Source organism: Haemaphysalis longicornis, unplaced genomic scaffold, assembly GCF_048455015.1.
Source record: "Haemaphysalis longicornis isolate Haplotype H1 unplaced genomic scaffold, Haemaphysalis longicornis Haplotype H1 scaffold_1, whole genome shotgun sequence".
NCBI classification, from domain to species: Eukaryota; Metazoa; Arthropoda; class Arachnida; order Ixodida; family Ixodidae; genus Haemaphysalis; species Haemaphysalis longicornis.
Genome location: NW_027526203.1, coordinates 446,142,793 through 446,150,368, shown reverse-complemented (window position 1 = coordinate 446,150,368; position 7,576 = coordinate 446,142,793).

Below are 7,576 nucleotides of genomic sequence, written 5' to 3'. Positions count from 1 at the left end.
CAAAACAAAATCAACGTCTCACTGTGCCAGTATCAGGTCTAAACGAGGCGACAATAGAATTCACTTGTGCCTGACGTATTCGGAGGTGGCAATGGTGCTGCCGTCGCCGACTCCCGTAAGAGCGGCAAAGTGCGCGCAGGACCGCGTCCCCAGATAGCTCTTGTTGGCGTTCGAGCACTTTACCAAGACGCAGCTGTTTTTTGAAGTGCCCTAAACGTACTATTTGGTCAGAGACGTTGCCATAGCAAGTTGCTTAGAGCGCGAAAAGGCAAAAAGAAGCGAAAGAGAACCAAAACACTGCACGAGTTCCTATCAACCACGCCGCACCCATCCCGCAAACGCCGTGGAGAAGCGGTGGCAGGCGGCGCAGCGATCGCGAAGCTCGAGGCGTATACACCGGTTGGTCGACCAAAAAGGTCTGATAAGATCTCTGGACGCACAGCGCGAGCGTGAAACGGGGCTTTTATTGTGTCAAAACGGTTACTTGAAAATCGCGAAAAGGGAATGGTAAGACAATAGACGCATCTATCATGAAGAAGGAGTACAACAGCATATATTTCTCATAAACCACGCATTGGTTCACATTTAGACCCGTTCGTAGATGCGTTTACATAGTGCGCGAAAAATCATTGCATGTGTTCTTTCTTCGTTTGCAATTAAGTCTTTGAAGGTTTGACGATCGATTGGACGCACTTTCAGTGAAGCTTTTGACGCACTTTTGAGGCAGTTTTGATGTTAGAAAGCTTTCGCGCTTCTCTCAACTTGATGATGATGATGTTTGGAGTTTAATGGTGCAAGGCCGACAAAGGGCAAAGAGCGCCAAACAATAGTGATTACATGAAAGTGGCATGGAAGTAAAAGTAGAACATTTCAGTAAAAATAAACAAAGTAAAACACAACGTAATGAAGATGGCTGGTGTAAAGGGCCAGGTTGTCAACATGCATGATAAAAAATGAGATGTAAAAATTTTACGTCGGTAAGAAACTCGAGAACGCGTTTGATTGAAAACATGGCTTCGTCTCCTAAGAAGTATGATGGGTGTGGTGGAATATGTCGCGTGTGTAGTTGTGGGAAGTATTTGTGTCGTGTTGTGTCAAGTGCCTTACATTGTGGAATGATCTTCCTGACCAAATTGCATCCATACTTAGTCAAGATAGCTTTAGCGATAATCTGCACCGACATTTTTCTAGTAATTGTGTAATGATGAATTGCTAGAATAATATTGTTACTGTTCATGGGTGTTTCCCCCTTGTATTTGTGTTTTTGTGATGTTTTTTATTCCACAAAAACCCTGTGCGTTTGTGATCATTGTCTGTTAGAAACGTGAATGACGTGTTTCATTTACGTCTGTAAGCCGATTACCCAAACTCTATATTGTGTACTTGTCTTTTCTTCTTTTTCCCCACTATTTTTTTTGGTGTTCTTTCAGAAATGTAACCCCCCTTACTCAATGCCCTTCAATGGGCCTGTAAGGTATAATAAATAAATAAGTATAAGGATGTGGATCACGGATAGGGCCTCTCCGCACCTGCTGCACAGAGGTCTTGGAGACCCCGTGAGAAGGTGCGAGTGCGTTGCATGAGTGTGCCCTATCCGTAATCTAGCCAAGGCGACTTCAGTGTATCTATTACGTGTGTCGGTGGTGTATGGTCCCAAGTGTGGTTTTATTACGTGTAACTTGTTGTCTGTTTGTTCACTCCAGTGTGTTTGCCATGTTTTGCGAAGTTGTTGTCTGATGTGTGGTTTCACGTCGGTGTAGGGTAATGTGGTTATGTCTACTGTATTCGAGAGTGTAGCAGCAGCAGCCATTCGGTCCGCTGCTTCGTTCCCGGCTATACCACAGTGGCCAGGGACCCAGCAAAGAACCAGTTCAAATTTGCATACATACACAGACATAATACCCTTGACGATCAGATTGACAACGTGGTTTTTCGAAGGCATTGTTGACGACAGTGCCCGCACAACACTGAGGGAATCTGTATAGATAATGGATTGTGGGATGTGGCTTTGAAGTATATGATTGACAACAAGAAGTACACCGTAAGCCTCTGCCGTAAAGATACTAGCATTACTATTCAGAGCGTTAGTGACGTTAAGACCGTGTCCATGCGCAGCGCAGGACACAGAGGTGGCAGTTTTAGAGGCGTCCGTATAAAATTCAGAACACTCATACTTCTGCTGCAAATACAAGAAATGCTGCAGAATTGCACATGTGGGAGCTCGGTTTTTATCAACACGTGTGAAGGATGTGTCGCATGATACAGGGCGGAGATGCCCTGGTGCTATAAAATCCGTTAGAGAACTTTGGATTGTATCTAAAAAGGAGACAGCAAGCTCTGACGCTTCCTCTCTAACTCTGTAAGAGAAGGGCGCAGAGAACGATGGTCGATTTAAAAGGAGTTCAGTCATGGACGTATCATGAAAAACTGATTTAAAAGGATGGTGAGGCATGGATGAAATTTTAAAAGCATAAAGGAGATCTGTGTATGCTCGCTGACGTTGTAGGTTCCATTTGTTGCACTCCACATATAGGCTTTCGACCGGGCTAGTGCGGAAGGCGCCACACGCCAGGCGGAGCCCGAGATGGAGCACTGGGTCCAGCATTTTGAGAGATGTTTTACTTGCTGACCCATAAACAACGCTACCATAGTCCAATCGTGAACCTATCAAGCTGGTAAAAACACGTAAGAGAAGTTGTTTGTCAGCACCAAAAGAGATGTGCGACAGAACCTTCAGGATATTCATTGTCTTTAAGCATTTATGTTTTAGTAGTTTTATGTGTGGGATGAATGTGAGTTTTTCGTCAAAGATAATACCTAAGAACTTGTGTTCCTTTTTTACAGGAATAGAGACACCGTGGAGTCGAATGTCTGGATCCGGCCGAATGCCACGCCTCTTGGAAAACAGAACACAAGTGCACTTTCCTGGATTAAATTTAAAACCGTTGCTATCTGCCCAGCCGGCAAGCTTGTTCACACCAAGCTGCACTTGGCGCTCGCAGATAGACAAGTTACAAGACTTAAAAGATAACTGTACGTCGTCTACATAAATTGAACATGAAATCGACGGTGGTAGCGCCTTCCGAAGAGAATTCATTTTCACAATAAAAAGGGTGCAACTTAAAACTCCACCTTGCGGCACGCCGTTTTCCTGCACATGAACCCTAGAGAGTGCAGTTCCAACTCGCACACGAAAGGTTCTTTGAGACAAGTAGCTGGCAAGTGTGTTCATCATGTTACCTGTTATGCCGAAGGACTTGAGGTCACTTAGGATGCCATACCGCCACGCGGTATCGTACGCTTTTTCCAGATCAAAGAATACCGTCATACAGTATTGTTTGTGGAGGAAAGCATCCCTTATATAGGACTCGAGCGCGACGAGTTGGTCGTTGGTGGACCGCCCCGCCCTGAAGCCTGCCTGGCAGCTCTCGAGAAGACCATTGTACTCAAGAAAGTACACGAGTCTCCTGTTTATCATCTTCTCGAGGAGCTTGCACAGGCAGCTTGTGAGGGCGATGGGCCGATAGCTAACGGGAGAGGAAGGGTCCTTTCCTTCCTTCAGGAAAGCCACCACTATGGCCTCCCTCCAAGAGCGAGGAATGTGCCCCAAAAGCCATATGTTGTTGTATAGATGTAGGAGTGTTTCAAGAGTGTCTGGGTGTAGGTGTTGTATCATGGTGTATGTGATTTTGTCTGCACCTGGAGCTGAAGGCTTACATGTGCTCAGAGCAACCTTCAGCTCATGAATTGAAAAAGGAGAATTGTACGAAGTGTGCGACTTGTTGTTATCACGCAGGGACTTCTTTTCTACAGATGTTTTGTGTTTCATGAAAGTGTTTGTGTAGTGTGCTGAACTGGACACGTGTTCGAAGTGTTGTGCAAGTGTGTTAGCCTGGTCTTCCAGTGTGTCCCCTGTTGTACTAACCAGGGGCAGGCTGTGTGTCTGTTGTCCTTTTAGTTTTCGTATTCGTGTCCAGACTTTGTGTGTGTCAGTGTATGAGTTGATGGAAGTTAGGAAGGTGCGCCAACTCTCCCTTTTCGCCTCACGACGCACTCGCTTCCCAAAAGCCTTTGCCCGTTTAAAAGAAATGAGGTTATCTGACGTGGGGTACCGGCGAAGGACACCCCACACCTTGTTCTGGGCCTCTCGCGCCCGCCTGCAGTCCTCGTTCCACCAGGGCCTCCTTGGGGTGTAGGACCCACTGGAGGCCTGGGGAATGGACTTTTCGGCGGCGTCGAGGATGTGCGCCGTGACGAGTTGGGCGGCTTCCTCCACGTGTAGGTGTTTTATGGATGTGTGGTGTAGTTGAGATGTTTGTGTGAATGTGCTCCAGTTTGCTTGTGATTCATTAAACCTTTTATGGGAAGATGGACTGCTCGGGCCTATACCTATATACGTTAATGAAGTGGGGAAATTGTCACTACCATATGGGTCTGTGCCCACACCCCACTCAAGACATGGAAAGAGTATGTATTGTGTCCTAAGTTATGGTATGTAGGCTGTTTTTTGTTGAAAAGGCATGCTCCGGAGGATGTAAGAAACTTCTCTATCAGGCGACCTCGGGCATCCGTTCTGGAGGAGCCCCAAAGAGAGTTGTGCACATTAAGGTCGCCTGTTAGTATGTATGGTTTGGGCAGCTGGTCAACCAGTGCCTCGAAATCAGAGCTCAGAAGTGCATGATCAGGAGGAATGTAAATGGAGCATACCGTTACCAACCTATTAAATATTATTGTTCGAATTGCTACAGCCTCGAGGACAGTGTTCAGAGTGACAGGGTGGCATGCTAATGATTTCCGGGCGATAATGGCCACACCTCCTGAAGAGTGGGTGCAGCCAACCCTGTCCTTCCTGAATACCATGTACCTATTTAAGAAATTTGTTTGTTTAGAATTGAGGTGGGTTTCCTGGAGGCACATGATACTTGGCTGACTGGCATGCAGAATTTCATACACATCGTCAAGATTTTTAAGGAGGCCTCTGCAGTTCCATTGGATGATGTTTTCTGTTCCCATTATTTAAATTTAAGAATGACTGGAGTGTGTGTGTTCATGTGTCGTCTTTCGGGGCTGTTACTCTTGGATTAGGCTTTTTAGGCCTTTCTACTGGCTTGGCCGTCGGAGGCCGCTCCTTGCGCTGCGTTGCAGGCAGGAACGGCGCGACGTCCATTTCGTCATCAGATGTCCTTGGGGTGCCCGTCGAACCGGGCCCCCCAGACATGGTCCCCCTTCGGGAGCCCTTCGTTTGATTCGCCACCGCCGCGGGCGTCGGGGACGCCAGAAGTGGCATGGGCGGTGCGGTGACGGTGGGAGCCGATGCGGGGCCCCCGATGTCCATCCCCTCGACACCCTCCAACGCACTGGAGGACGGGGAGGAAGCGGCGGGAGCGGCACCGGTCCCAACGGAAGAGGTTGGCACCACAACCGCTGCTGCCTAAGCAAGCGGCGTGGTGGCGAGTTGGGCTGCCTGAGGCAACCCAGGGGGGGGCGAGGGAGGGACCAGGTCAGACTCGCTGAACTGGGTCCCTGTGGAAACCAGACGCCGCTCCGCCCCCCGGCGAGCTGCGTCGGCGTACCTCCCCAGGGGGAAAGAGGCGAACCTCTTTCGCGCCTCTGGGAAGGTACGTTACCTTGATGTTGATTATCTTTTTTTCAGTTTGAAATTTTTCGCACTTGCGGGAGTAGGCTGCATGTGCCCCTCCGCAGTTTACACAAGAGAGGGTGTCGGATGGACAGTTGTCGCTCAGATGGTCATGCGACGCGCATTTGCACACGTCGTTCGGCCACGGCAAGAGTTTGTACCATGCCCGAACCGCTGGCACTTAAAACAGCGCCGCGGGTTCGGGATGTAGGGACGGATGGAGCAACGGATAAAACCTGCATTTATGTGTTGTGGAAGAACTGCGCGGTCGAAAGTCAAGATAATGTGTTTGGTGGGAATCTCGATCTTGTCGTCTCTGCGGATAGTGATGCGTCTCACGGCAGTGACGCCCTGATCCTTCAAGCCGGCAAGGAGATCCGCATCCGTTTCGTTCAAGAGATCCGTCTCGGATATCACACCTTGCGAGCTGTTGAGGCTTCGATGGGGTGTGACCCTGATGTCTAGATCAGCCAGTCTAGTCTGAGCTAGAAGCTTCGTGGACTGCTGCTTGTCATTTATTTTGATTAGGAGTTCACCAGACCTTTGTTTTTTGCACTTATATGATTTTCCTATTATGGCTTCAAGATATTTTGCGATCAAGAAGACTGACTGAGATGCAAGAGGGTGGGTTGGATTGAGGGACTCCATGACAAGAAATCGAGAGTAATGATCTGGTTCAGGAAATGTCAAAGATGGCAATGAAGGAAAAGATACTTCGGTGCGGCCCCTTTTCAGGGACCGATCTTGTTTTGGGGGGGGGGTTTTGTAATTACCATAGGGCATAGTATAAAAGCAGGGAGACTGGGGTACTTTCTTCTTTGACCTTACCCTGGTAGTCAAAGAGGTCCCGGAGCTCCCTGCCTGATAGACAGGCAGGGAGCCCATCGGCCGGAGCTTGACCAAGGCTCCGACGGCCACCGTTAGAGGTTTCTACCCTTCACCTTAAAAACACATCACCACGGTAGGTCACGGCTTATGTTGGGGGGCTCGGGGTCCGCGGTATCGCCAGTACCGTCACCAAGATTACTCAAGGTGCCCCGTGCGGGGGTTCTCTCAACTTTCTTTACAAAGGATTGGGAAAGTTTATAAAGCGAAGCTTTCTATGCCTCACTGGTGACGACGTCGTGTCGAAAAAGCACTGCAGGAAAGCCACTTTCTCAGACGATGAGGATTATGGTGGGTGAAGTGAAAGAAAAAAGCCATCCCCGTGGTGGGAATCGAACCTGGGTCCCTCACGTACAAAGCCGACATCTATCCGATTACACCATTGCGGCACTGCAGCAGAAGCTTGGATTTTTTTCTTTATTGAGCAGTTTGGATTTGGAAATTAGGCAGAAAAATCATGCACCCCTTCGTCTAACGACAACGATGGCTAAACGCGAAGCTTTCTTCATGCGAAATCAAATGGCGAAGGGTCAAAGTCAAAGCCGCTGCGATGAAAAGTCAAAACTTCATGCGAGTCAAAGTCCAATCCCTCACGAGAAAGCTTCGCGTTCAACCATCGTTGTCATTAAACGGAGCGGTGCATGAATTCCGTCGTGTCCGTAGCAGCGGACGAGAGCAGTATACGGGGAGGGGGCTTTTAATCACATCCTGTGCTCCGACATCAGTGCTCAACATATGGTATAAACACGTATTTTGTAGAAATGGCAGGCTTGTCGGTGCTCAAACTTTGCACAAAGGTTTTATATACTCAGATAGGGGGCAGAGGAGGAGGGGATACCACTCCTGCGAATGTGCACGTCCAGCGAGGCAAGGCAAAAATAGCAGTAGTGAAAGATCCAATCCAAATGCGAATATTGTACCGTGTTGCCGGATGATCGGGTCGTCGTAGCACGCCCACTCAATCTCCCCTTTTGGTGGGCCCGCCGAATGCCCCTCCCCGCCTGTGAAAGCGATAGTGCTCTTTCCCTCTGCCGCGTCGCTGTGGCGCCACCA